This window comes from Chionomys nivalis, chromosome 14 (genome assembly GCF_950005125.1).
Source record: "Chionomys nivalis chromosome 14, mChiNiv1.1, whole genome shotgun sequence".
NCBI classification, from domain to species: Eukaryota; Metazoa; Chordata; class Mammalia; order Rodentia; family Cricetidae; genus Chionomys; species Chionomys nivalis.
The window spans coordinates 27,368,434-27,382,046 of record NC_080099.1 but is presented as its reverse complement, the minus strand read 5'-3'; the positions used below and the strand labels follow the sequence as shown (position 1 = coordinate 27,382,046).

The 13,613-nt window shown below is 42.3% G+C and overlaps 1 pseudogene; it reads left to right on the top strand.

Moving 5' to 3' along the window:
• Positions 1-9,288: 9,288 nt before the first annotated feature.
• LOC130887005 (serine/threonine-protein phosphatase 4 regulatory subunit 1-like) lies at positions 9,289-13,245 on the top strand (annotated as a pseudogene).
• Positions 13,246-13,613: the final 368 nt, after the last annotated feature.

Genomic DNA, 13,613 nt, shown 5'->3' with positions numbered 1-13,613 from the left:
AAAGAGAAATACCAGGATCATGGGAGGAAAAATAGTTCCAGAACAAGTAGTAAGTAGTTTATCAAGAGACAAAGGCCACAGCCAATAGGCAGTATCTAAAATTTTAGAAATCAAGTAACAACATTAAAACCTTATTTAGTATTATATATGTTAATTAAAAGAACAAGCTAAAACATTTTTTTTTTTAAATTCTGCTGGTTAGTGAGATTTAGGAACAGGAAAGCTAGGTTTGTTTCTTTTGTTTAAAAGTTTAAACACAGAAGCTTTGAGTGCTTAAACTTCTAGTGTTGCTTTTAGATAATTGCTGTTTAAAATTAGGGTAGAGGGCAGAGCAACAAAAGAGATGCCTTGATAGGTTTATGAAGAAACTTGGTGCCCTGGAAAACCCCAGGAATTCACAAGGATGACCCCAATTAAGACTCCTAGCGATGGTGGAGAGGGCGCCTGAACTGGCCGTCTACTGTAAGCAGATTGGTGACTTCCTTAATTGCTTTTAGAGATACTTTATCCAGTAACTGATGGAAGCAGAGGCAGCTCCACAGACAAGCACTGCGCTGAGCTCCGAGAGTCTTGTGGAAGAAAGGGAGGAGGGACTGTACTAGCCAGGGGGGCCAATGGGGGAACCCACAAAGGCAGCTGACCTGAGTTCGCAGCAGCTCATGGACACTGGACCGTCAAAGAGACTGGATGAGACCAACCTAGGCCCAGCTGCACGAGTGTGACAATTCTGTAGCTTGGTGTCTTAGTAAGGCTTCTAACAGTGAGGACAGGACCTCTCCCTGGTGCTTTGCTGGCTTTTGGTAACCCATTCCCCATGCTGGATTACCTGGCCACGCTTGGTCCTGCCTCAACCTGATGTGCCATGCTCTGTATAAGCCCATGGGAAGCCTGCCCCTTTCTGAGTGGAGATGGAGGAGGAGTGGATCCGGAAGGCGATGGGAGGAGAGGAGGGAGGGGAAACTGGTTGGTTTGTAAAATAAATAAAAAATGTTATTTATTGGTGGCGCACGCCTTTAATCCCAGCACTTGGGAGGCAGAGGCAGGCGGATCTCTGTGAGTTCGAGACCAGCCTGGTCTACAGAGCTAGTTCCAGGACAGGCTCCAAAGCTACAGAGAAACCCTGTCTCGAAAAACCAAAAAAAAAAAAAAAAATTTAAATAAAATAGTAAAACTATATAAAATATAAAAAATAAAATTAGGTAAATCTATAAAATTCAGAAATCAAATCAGTGTTGAGGCAGAAAAAACATGGATGAATTAATTAAGGTCAAGAAAGGAGAACACAACATGGCAAATGCCATTAATAAAAGCACAGTAAGACCTTTGGAAGATCTCTGAACAGCAAATATTATAATAAGTGAGATAAACTTGTCAGAAAAAAAGACACAGGGTTCCACAGTACGTGACATCAAAGAACAGGGATCCTGGATCACCAAAAAGGCATATTTAAAGTCCAATGATCAAGAAAGACAGTTCAAAGATAGAGAAATCCACACTAAGCACACCCTGTTCAACAGAAAGCTGCTGTTATTATGTTAACATCGAGCCAAAAGGAAAAGCTTTATTAGTGGCAACTGAGTTCTTGCATGTGGCCAAAAGAGATAATTCTGGGATTGAGAGAGTCACCTAAAACTATAGGGAAAAAACTGAAAAAATGTTAAGGAAAAGTTAAGTTGAATAGTTAAGAAAGGTGTAACATCTTTTTAGAATATAATTAGCAATCGTGTGTATGTGTGTCTGTGTCTGTGTTTGTGTGTGTGTGTGTGTGTAGACATAGCATAGACATATTTATGTGTCTCTTTATTAGCTTACTGGCCTATCCATTTGGTTGTGGTAAAGAGCAAAGGACTGGCAACTAACCTTTCAAGTTCTAAAGACTTTGTTCCTGGATGAAATCTTGAGATGGTTCACAGTTCCCTAGTTGGCTTCAGATGATAAGATCCAGTACAATGCAAACAGTTCAGCATTTCCACCCAAGTGCAGACAGGTAGATCTTCCCTGCTCAGCTACTGTGAGCTCAAAACCTGCAATAAGGAAGGAGGAGTCATCTGTCCAGTGGAAAGAGGAGAGAGGCTGTAAAAAGGGAACCAAAGGGACAACTTTCCTTTTCCTTCAAGCTCACAGGTTTACGATCTGGTAAGAAGCACTGTTTTATGCCCATACCCAATTTCTAGCTCTTTCTTTAAAAAGTCACTCTAATTGAAAAAAAAATCCTATTGTTTCTTATGACTACAGCATACATCTTCCCAACTTAGTTCCTGGCTTTCAACAATCCCTGTGTTATTGCTGTTGCTTTATCCTTTCATAATAGTGGTATGGGATGGGGTCTCCTAAAGCATCCAATGATGAGAGCTTCGGCCAGGCTCTTACCTTTAGAACACCTGAGACGGATACCGATTGCTGCGTCCTCGAGGTCTAGGGAACATCTGTCCAGCTCTGATTGGTTCTTTTCAAATATCCCCCTCACTCTGAATTGACTAACAATGGCATGAGCTCCACATCTGGATGGAGAAGAGAAACTCCACAGCTCGCCTGATTTTTATTTAAAAGAACACTTGCTTGACCACTTCACTCTCTTGTATCCAGAGTCTAGTTTTGAAGTGAATGTTAATTTGAAGGTCATTAAGAAAAAAAAAATCAAAAACAAAAAAAAACAAACAAACAACAACAACAAAAAAACTCACATTCTTGTACAGCTTACATGAGCAAACTATGAGGCCTCAGCTGAAACACTAATCCAGTAAATAAAGTCACTGTTACTATCTTTCTACATACATCTCCATCTGTATTCACAATATGAATCCATTCAAAGAACAACAAACAAACACCTATCAAAGAACTGGCATGATTCATACCATGATTCTATATTGCAATTCAACAAAACTGTACATAAGCAAATAAAAGATAAATAATCTTCCTGTGGTCAGAAAGTCTAAAATAAGTCAAAGCATAGTGTAATTTAGAAAATAGTTGGAATTAATCAATTTAATTAATTATAATTAATTAATTATAAAAACATCTGTGTGTTTACGTTACTTTTCTATTGCTGTGATAAGGCACCATGGCCAAGACAACTTACAGAAGAAAGCATTTAATTAGGGCTTGCAATTTCAGAGGGTGAATCCATAATCATCATGGCGGGGAGTGTGGTAGCAGGCAGGCATGGTGCTGAAACAGTAGCCAGCACTTATATCTGATCTACAAAGCCCCACCCCAGTGACATACCTCTTCCAACAATGCCACACCTCCTAATCCTTCCCAAACAGGTCCATCACTGAGAAACAAGCATTCAAATATGAAGCTGCAAGAGCCATTCTCATTCAAACCACTAGACCATGTATCAACATTTTTGCACTTGTAATTTGATTTCAAGGAAAATTGAAATGCATGTACAGATGCTGTGCACACATGCATGCAGGGACACACATGCAGACAAAAATTATACTGGGATAAAAATCACCTTTTTACAAAAATTATTTAATGTTTGTGTGTGCTGGTGTGGAGGCCAAAAGTCTACATTGGAAAACCAGTATTTACTGTGTACAAACTACTTCTGCTGTGGTTCTTCACCTTGTCTTTTCAGACAAAATCCTTCACGGAACACAGTACTTGAAATTGACTAGATTGACTGAACAGCAAACTTGGATGGGCTCCTTGTTTCTGCCCTCCATCCCTAGGGTTACACGTGAATGTGACCATATGTGGCTTTTAGGCAGGTGCTGGGGACCAGAATTCAAGTCTGCATACTCATATGACGACAGGCATTTTACCAACCAGAATTCAAGTCTGCATACTCATATGACAACAGGCATTTTACCAAGAGAGTCCTCCTTCCAAACCCTCAGCTGAATGCTTGGGTAAAAGAAAGAAAATCGCATCTCTAAAAATGAAAGTGCCACGACAGAAGAGAAGGCTCAGGCGTTAAGAGCACTAGGTGCTCTTTCAGGGGAGCTGGGTTCAGTTCCCACTACCCACACAGTAGCTCACAACTGTCTGTGCCTCCTGTTTCAGAGGGGTCTGATGCCCTCTTCTGGCATCTGCAGGCACCGGGTATACACGTGGTGCATAAACATACAGACAGACAGAAAAAAAATACACAGAAAGTAATTTTAAAAAAATAATAATAAAGTGCCAAAAGTAAGAATCAAAGCGAAAGTCAGTCTGGCATGGGAAATTAAGCCTTGAGCTCCCTCTACTGGCTCAAAGAAAATAATCCCAGAAAAAAAATAAAACTCAAACCTCAAGTAATTAAGTAACTCTTGTCCAACACAGATCTTAAAAAGTTATCCGAGTTGGCATAGTGGCTCAGCACTGAGGAAGCTGAGGCAGAAGGATTGCCTTAAGTGTAAGGACAGCTAGAAAGGGAAAAAAGCTCTGCCTCTTTGTAACCACACCCTGTATCTAGGTGAGAATCGTCTGAATTACAGCTCACTGCAGCTAGAGCACCCGTGGCCACGGAAGACGACATATACCCATGTGTTGTAGGAACGCCACACCTGCATTATCCGTGAGACACTGCCCTTCCCTCCAGTGTATGTTTATAGTATAAAATGTTTCCTTTGTAGACCAGGCAGGCCTCAAACTCAAGATTTGCCTGCTTCTCCCTCCCCAGTGCTGGGATTAAAAGTGTGTGCCACCACACCTGCTATAAAATGTTTTCAAACTACGGTTAGGCATAGAATTCATATAGCCAAGAATAAGATTTACTTCGCTCTGTAGTTTTGGATTTGAAGAAAAGAAAAAAACAAAGCAATATTACTCATGACAAGTTGAACATGTACTTTTAATTGGTGTGGATTGACATTTAGAGTTAAAAATCTTCATGTTTCCAAATTAATTTAGAGTGCTTATCTAGCCTGCATTTATTTTCTCAATATGTTAATGAAGTCTTTCTTTTAATGCACTTTCAAAGGTGTGTGATTGTTGACATCCACCATAATTTCATTCATTCTAAGTCAACAGTATTCACGGAGCAGGCTGACTTGGTGCTACAACAATAAATAACAACAGCAACCAAAAGAGTCTGTCTGTGACGTCTAGAGTCCGGCAGAGTGACAATTTTATTTATTTAGAAATTTTGTGAAAAGCAATGGGATAACTAAAGATTATATTTCATTGCCTGGGTTCTCATGCTGCTTTCTTTATCAATGACTTGCTCACACAAAAAACACTGCCAAAGCCAACTGCTGATTTTGAAGAGTCGGTTAATGTCTGATGAGTCAGGAGCCTCTCACACTCTGAGGACACCGTCACTCTTTCGGCTCTCTGAAGCAGGTGTTATTTTTACAACCGCTCCAGAGACTGCTCAGTATATAATGTAAGCAGAATGCTCGAATCAGGGCCTGGGGAGGTATGCAATAGAAAGCAGCTGCCGCTAGGATGTCATTGTGATTCGAGTGTTCATGTGACCATGTTAGCTCACAAGATCTTTACTGGTGACTGAAATCAGAACAGGAAAACAAGAACTAGGTATTAAAGCCTGATTGTAAAGGGGGCTGTGCTGGGGTCCTACATCCGAGGGGCAGAAAACTGTCCCCTCGTCCTCATCACAGGGAAAGACGGAGCAAACTGAACTTTAAAAACGTCTCCTAGATTAGAGAACAGAAGTAGGTCACTTTTTAGGATCCCTGGTCACCCCAAAAGCGGCAGAAAGAGAAGAACGCAGAGAATCCCGGCCTGACAAAACAATGCCACAACTGAAGAGCTGGGGCTGGTGGGAAACTAAGCTGCGCTCGTAAACTGCTGACAGCCCAGAGGGGAAAATTTGGGGCGTTGTACACTTTACCTGTGGCAAGGAAAGCATTTCCTCAAGTTATGAATCATGAATTAATCTAGTCATAAGAGCAGATCACTCATGAATCCTGTCAATGCCCCATCTCTGAATTCTGGGTACCAAGCTTTCTACACATGGGCCTTTCAGAAGGAAACTTCAAATCTAATTTAATTCATAAGACTTACCTAGTACGATAGATAGATATAATTAACTAACGGTGATTTACATACAATGGAGTACTCTAGATGGAATGAATGAAAATGTTTTATATTTCCACTCTTGGTTTAAGGATGATAAATGCTAGCAGAAATGTACCTGCCGATCATGTCTTGTGGATGAGGAAGTAAATGGCAGCAGTGTTGTGAGCGGTGGGAAGGAGGAACTGTTGACTCTCCAGTATCAAGACTGATATTATCTGCAAAGTGGTATGATACCAGATGACAGTGTTTTGGGGTTGGTAATAGCTGTTCATTGCTAACTCTAGGTCAATCACTAAAATTGTTTTATGTAAGGGTATAATTGATATGTCAAGAGGTGGGAGAGATGGAACCAAATATATGTTCAGCTAAAATCACAAAAGAAAACAGGGAGGACAATAAGTAAGTAAAAACTGAGACTGCATGAAGCTAGACCAGAGCCAGGACAGGTTTCTAATGACCCCTGCCAGGGACCAGCCCTCAATTTCAGTTTACTGGAACCAGCTGGGCCTCAGCAATCAGTTCTTGGGAGAGCTGCAACCCAGGGAAAACCAACCAGAAGGTGCCCCTCAGCCTTGTTCAAGCTTAAGAGAACTAAAGTTAGTTTCTCTTACCCTGCAGGTGAACAGCCCCTAACCACTAAGTCACCAACCAATTCTATAGCAATCTGTAAACTTTTTGTTTAACCCCACCGATCAGCATCCAGACTAACCTCCCCTCCCTGTAATTCCCCTAAACTTGATTAAAAGGAGTCTTCTGACTTCTCTCTTTGTTGTCATGCACCACCCCAACATGCTGAATTAATAAAAGCTCTTGCTTGTTTCATACATGTCTGGTGGTCTTTAGGGGACTTCGAATAAGTGTTTAGAGGCATCATGAAATTTGTCCTAGAATACAGTGAATTTACTGATAAATGCGTGTGTTCTGATTATTTCACCAGCTGGTCATTCCACCTTGTTCTTCAGCCCTTATGTTCACAGAAACATTGAACTTATGCCTCTTACTGGCAGCAGCATCTAAGTGTTCAGGTATTTAATTAAAAAGCTAGAAATGATTAAACTTTGCCCAACACTGGGCCTCCCACACTAAACAGCCAATTATGCAAAGAAGTTCTGGATGGAAATCAGTTATTACAGTAAGCACACAAATGAAACAGCCTCGTTGCTAATTTGAAGAACGCTTTAGAGTCTGGATAGAACAAACTGGCTACAATAGTCTGTGGGCATGGGGAGTCCTGACTGAATGTGTGTTGTTGACATGAGCGTGGCCCCAATGCCTCTGTTGTATGACAAGACATTTCCTGAAGAGATGCGACACATCTATTCACTCCTATAGGAAGCTCACAACAGAACAAAGTATGGACACCACCAAGTTTCAACTTGGTGAATCAGTGAGTCCTATAGTGGTTACTTACAAGAATATAGGTGAGGGGTGGCTTCCAGAAGCAGAAACGGCTCAAAGACAGCTGCATCACCAAAGCCCACCCTAGCTTGGATGACAGCTCACAAAAGCTGGCAACCTGGAGCCCAGCACACAGTCTGAAGGCTGCTCTAGTTGGAGAATGCCATTTTCAAGTGACTCATCTGCCTCTCGAAGGCAGCTCAGCTGGTTTCTGTTTCTCCCAGGCAGTTGGTCTGGTTTCAGAGTCTTCTTGATAGCTTGACTTATCTGACAGTGACTCTCCGCAGCTTGGCTTGTTTATGCTTGAGAAAAACAAACAAAAACAAACAGAAAGAGTCAAGTGAATCTGATCAGTTTTAGGAACTGCCTAAAGTTGTTCATCTTTCGCCTAACAGAACTTCCCTGCAGGATGGAGTGTTTCAATGTCGGGGAAACAGATATATAACAGCCTCAAACACATGATAATGGCAAAGGCTTCCTCAGGCCCAAGAAGGAGTGTTTACTAATGATTAAGGAAGGTGTTGCAAAAACTTTGTTAGGATTTCTATTACTGTGATAAAACACCATGATCAAAAGCAACTTGGGGAAGAAACAGTTTATTCACTCACAGTGCCATAGAACAGTTCACCATCAAAAGTAGTGAGGGTCGGAACTCAAGTAGGGCAGGGACCAGGAGGCAGGAGCTGGTGCAGAGGCTGTGGAGGGGTGTGGCTTGCTTGTTCAGCCTGCTTACTTACCGAACCCAGGACAGCTAGCCTAGGAATGACACCACCCACAATGACCAATCACTAATTAAGAAAATGTCCTATAGTCCCATATTATGGAGGCATTTTCTTAATCAAGGTTCCCTTTTCTCCCATAACTTTTGCTTGTGTCACATTGACATAAAATTATCCAACACACTCCAGTTTGTGAGGCTCTCTAAGAGAGAAGTATCAGGCTGTAAACAGCCGGGAGAAAGAGGATAAAAGCAATCCACAGTCTTACTCAGGTATGTTTAAGTGGCAAGAATGTTATAGGAGTATAAAACTAGTTGCCTATTGTATTTAGGACTTTCAACCAGAACTCACTCCTGACACTATTATCAGGGACAATAACTGTTGAGGAGTATTGTTTTGTAAAATGTGTTGCATTTTTTTTTCCTACTGCTTTTGTTAGCAATTTAAAGATGTGCTTAATTAAATAAAATCAACCGGCTCCCTGGAGGCTGAGTCAGCAAGTGGAAACAGGTGGAAACACGGGTAGCGCGGGGTTTTTAACTGGGGGCAGAGAGAAGGATGCTGGCTTATTTGGATGAAGCCAGCAAAGGGAGGTTAGCTACTTGCCATTCAGCCTAGCTGTGTGAGCAGAATTCTACCTCAAACCTTGACTTGTGAGTTCTCTAGCTTTAGATAAAGTTTCCCATAGTAGCTTTGACAAAGTCGGTGCCTGAGGGAACAGAATCCCCTCAGGCTGTGGTTTTTGCTCTGAAGCCCTTGCTTAAGGCAGCCACTGTAGATAATAAAAAGCTTATAACCACAAATAGCCTATGGATAGGTAGGTCATGGACCCCAGAGGACAGCATTTGACTTTTCTTCTGATAAATATATCCAAACTAACTCCTAATGATTTATGTCCACAGATTAGTGTGCCTCTTACCCTTTATTAGAGAAGTGTCATTTTGCAATACGTGGTGACTGTTTTGAAACACAGACCCATAACTGGTCAAGGTGTAGAGAATAAGAGACCGCGGACTGCTCAGCCCTAAATGGGGCATCTGTATCACAGTCCTCCTGCAAGTGCTCATGAATCACCCCAAACAAGAGGCAGAAAGAGCCGGAGGTGGTAGATGGCTACAAGGGAACAGGAGTTTTAGGACAAAACAAAGCAGCTGTTCAAAGGAAGCCACAGCAATTATGAGCTGCAGGAGAACCGCACATGTGTAAGCCAGACAAAGATCTCAACATGGGGTTGGGAGGTGCTAATGAAGTCCCACCCTCAGCCGAGGGGCTATTGGAAATTGACTGTTTATGGAATAGAAAGAGGGAGAGCAAGTTTTCTTCAGTGAGGCTGCTCCTGACAGGCTGTCGATGATACACATACAGGCAGCCCTGAGAGGACTCAGTGGGAATAAAAGGAAATGTGAAGTTAGAAGAGAATAGTCTGAAGGATGGGAGAGGAACAGAGTGGAGGAAATGGAAGCTGGACTAGATCAAAAAACAGATTGTGAGCATGAACTGAAGTCTCAGACAATAGCACAATGATTTAAAGGAGAGAGTACAGAGTAGAGCAGTAAGTGACGAAAATAGCATCAAATATCACATGTTGTAGAAGAGAATAGGATGCTCCTTCAGATCTTAGTGCCCTGGCGCTAGACTAGAAAGCATATTCGAAGCCTGGGACATTTTTCGAGACAGGGTTTCAGGGTTTCTCTGTAGCTTTGGAGCCTGTCCTGGAACTAGCTCTTGTAGACAAGAGTGGCCTCAAACTCACAGAGATCCGCCTGCCTCTGCCTCTGCCTCCCTAGTGCTGGGATTAAAGGTGTGCGCCACCACCGCCCAGCGACATCTAGGAACTCTTTTAGGGGATGTAGATGTTCCAATAGACAGTCCCTCACTCTCTGTACTTCATCTTCATCAGGAAACAGCCAGTAATAAGAATGATTTAAAAATCAAAATGGAGGTTGGCACCAGCTCCCCAGATTTGGCTCTCTTAGACCAGGAATTGTTCAACCCCTTCTACTTCTGGAGGGACTTGTCTACCTGAAATAGATATCAACACAGAACTCAAACAGGACTCCGAGGAGAGATTCTTCACAGACAGAGTGGGGGGAAACACCTGGAGTCCCCATGCGGGGCTCTGTTCATATCACCATGGCCACCTGGAAGGAACTTGAAGAGATGGCAGAGAACTAGAGCCCCACATGGGTGAGCCAGAATAGATGGGAGATACTCTCGGCTGAACTGCAGACTTCCGGCCGGAATGCTCATAAAGAGGCTGGAGGTGTAGAACAGTGGCGTGAGAGGCAAGATGAACTACCAGGTTGTAGCAAACCAAGAAAACCAGATTTTAACAAATCAGGATGACTCCATGCGTTTAGTCAGTGTTGCTGTTGAGAATTTGGATGCTGCTTCCTTGTCCATGACACGGACATGAGCATCTCAATTTGCTGCAACCCCAATGAGGACAGGAGCTATGAAGTACAAGATTTCATACCAAAAGCTTCATTAGATCAGTATTTGTCGATGACTGATCCCTTTGGAGTACAGTTTACATGGAGATCACCAAGCACTGAGCATACAGCCTGCCAGGTGTGGCCCTGACATTCAGCAGGCAGAACTGGCACTGCCTAAGAGAGGTTTGTGAATCTCTGGCATCAGACATGCAGTGGCGAGTGCCAAGAACTTTAGCATTCTCCAGCCACAAGCTTTCGGTTATCTTTTGAGACCAGCTGACAGCTGCAGGCTTGGTTCCAGTTTTTAATGGGTTTGTAAAAGACCTCAGTGACATTAGGCTAGGTATTCTTAAACCCGTGTGCGCTTTTCTGAAGAGTCTTCATATTGACAAAAGGAGAGAGTGTCTGTGTTAACTTCAGGAGGTTTGAGTGACGGATTATGGTAGAGCTTAGTGCTTTTGTGGGGAACTAGCTAAATATCTAAATATTTTACTTTGGGAATTGTATAGTTCCAAAGGCGTTTATCTTTACATCTCACTGTTCCGAACCTGTGTGCAAAGTTTCTTCTGTTCATTGGATTTCCTACAAGTAGGACAACAAAGTGTCCCAGAAGCTCTGCATGATGACACACACCCCTAATCTTCAGAGTAGATCTCATCAATGAGCTGGTAGAAAATTTTGGCAAGTTCCTGAAATGGTCTGATCTGCAAGCCTTTGTCTTTGTCTTCCAGGAGAGAAAGGCCTGGGCTCACCTACTCATGGAGCTTCTTGTAATCCCATCTCTCTCAAAGCCTCTTATTGTGAGGAACAAAAGTAACTATTCATCTGTTCATGAGATCATGTGCTCCTCAAGGCTAGGCATCTATCTGGCTCACCATCTCAGCCGGCTGAGCATGTATGTCCTCAAGCTGACATACTCAAGCTGTCTGCACACACCTGTGTGTGCCACACCAAGCGCACACCATACGCAGACACCACGGTGCCCACCAGGATACAGGTTGGAAATGAAGGTATAGATTAGCTGCTGCGGGCTTCTGTGCAGAAGTTTAAAACTGCACTGGAAGCCAAGCACGGTGGTACACACCTTTAATCTCAGCACATACAAGGAGGAGCATGGGTTCAAGACCAGTTCTAATTAGCTTAAATGACCTAAACAAAATGGGGGCAAGTAGTCAACTAGTAAACTAAGCCCTACACAACACAAAGAAGATTAAGGCTGTTTTTCCACCATTGCTAAACTATAAAAACAAACAAACAAAAACCTACAAACATTTTGAGTAGACATAAAACATATTTACCTTGATTGGAGCATTATATATGTCTACCTGACATACTGAAGCATCACGTGGTACTTTAAGTAACACATACAATATACAAATGCTTTTGGTTTGTTTTGGGTATTATTTTTGTTTGTGTTTCCATATACCCAAAATTCTGGTTTAAATGTATAAAATCCCATGCCTCCTAAGCTGTTGCTCAGGTTCTGTCCTCTGTATGATAACTTGGGCGTTGGCCTGACAGAGCCACAGCACTTGTTTCTTTCCTCCTGGACTGTCAATGTCACTGAAGATGCTGCTGCTCCATGGACCACTGTGTTGTGTGCCTGACACCACTTGTTAGAGCGCTCCTCAAAAAAAAAAAAAAAAAAAAAAAAAAAAAAAAAAAAAAAAAAAAAAAAAACAACAAAAAAAAAACTAGGACAGATGCTGTAGAGAGAGGCTAATTCTCAGCCTTTGCCGTCATCAGGAGGGCCTGACGCAGACCATCCAGATGGATTGACAGTGACGTCAAGTACTTGGCAAGCATCCACCCTTCCAGCACCAAAGCCTCTGAAGATGCAATGAGTCCTACTTCCTGAACCTACTAGAAACCATAAACCACGGCATCCTTCCTGCTGCCACAAGAGCATGGTTCAACTGCCCTGAACCAGTCTGGGACAGGTGTGGGGGTTCCTTCCTCCTGCTGGCTTAGTTGCAGGTGCTAGTTGATACCCCAGGTTCAAGGGTTTGAAGAGTCAGGAGAAAGTCCAATAACCACTATTACTTTATATTGGCATAAGAGAAAGTCATTTTTCAGAGGATTGTAATTGTCACCAGAGCCTTAACTCTTTACTTCCTCGCCCTGACTAAAAGAAGCCTGAGTTGGCAGAGCATTTCCCTTTGGAAAGAATGAGGTTCCCAGAGACCTGTCTTGCTTCCTCCGGGTTTTATTCAATGACTGATACATGACATTTTTATGGTTAGAAGGCTGATGCACATTAGATGGGAAAGATCTTCAGTACGAGCCTCAGCGTTCCTTCCCTCCACCATAGCTGCCCATCCCAGCGCCATGTGTAAATAGTTCTTGGTGTGCAAATGAATGGCAGAAGAGGTTTCGTTTAACTTTTTATTTCTCTTACGGGCTGGATGTTAACAATAAAACAGATTATGATTTTGAATCCTAATACAGTACATTGCTGCACACAATCACACAGTATTTGCTGAATCTCTCTTTACTAATTTTTTCATGTTGGCCATGACCTGAAGCAAATTTCTTATCATCAATAATCTGTGTAATGGCATTTTAACTTGATCATGGCCATCTCTGAGATGTAACTTTTTCTGCCTGTGCTTCGCAGGTGCCATTCTGGACTGGGCAGTCTTCACGATGCTGTTAGAATTGTCATGGTCCATGCACCTGAAGATAAAACTCAGTTGCTGAAGATCATGAAAAACATTTAGCGAATGAAGAGATGAGTCTCATCGATGAACAAAGAAAGTTGTCACTTGAAATGTGCTCTTCGAGGAGATGCTGTGAGCACCGTTCAAATGGCAACAAAGGATGTAGACAATTGCAGAAGCTTAGCTGATAGAGGAGCGGCAGGGGTGAGGAGGGGCTCCAGTTTTATAGACGCTCAACTGTGAGTGAAGTGATACTAAGAAGCATGGAGACATCTGTTATAAAAGGAAGAATCAACTAACAAAGCAAACGTCATTGTGCTTGTCCATTGTTTTGAATACAGTTCTGTCGCATGTTGTATGCATCACTTTTATATGTGATGGGAAACAGAGAAATTCATATTGTTTGCTCTTTTGTGGCTTTCAATTTA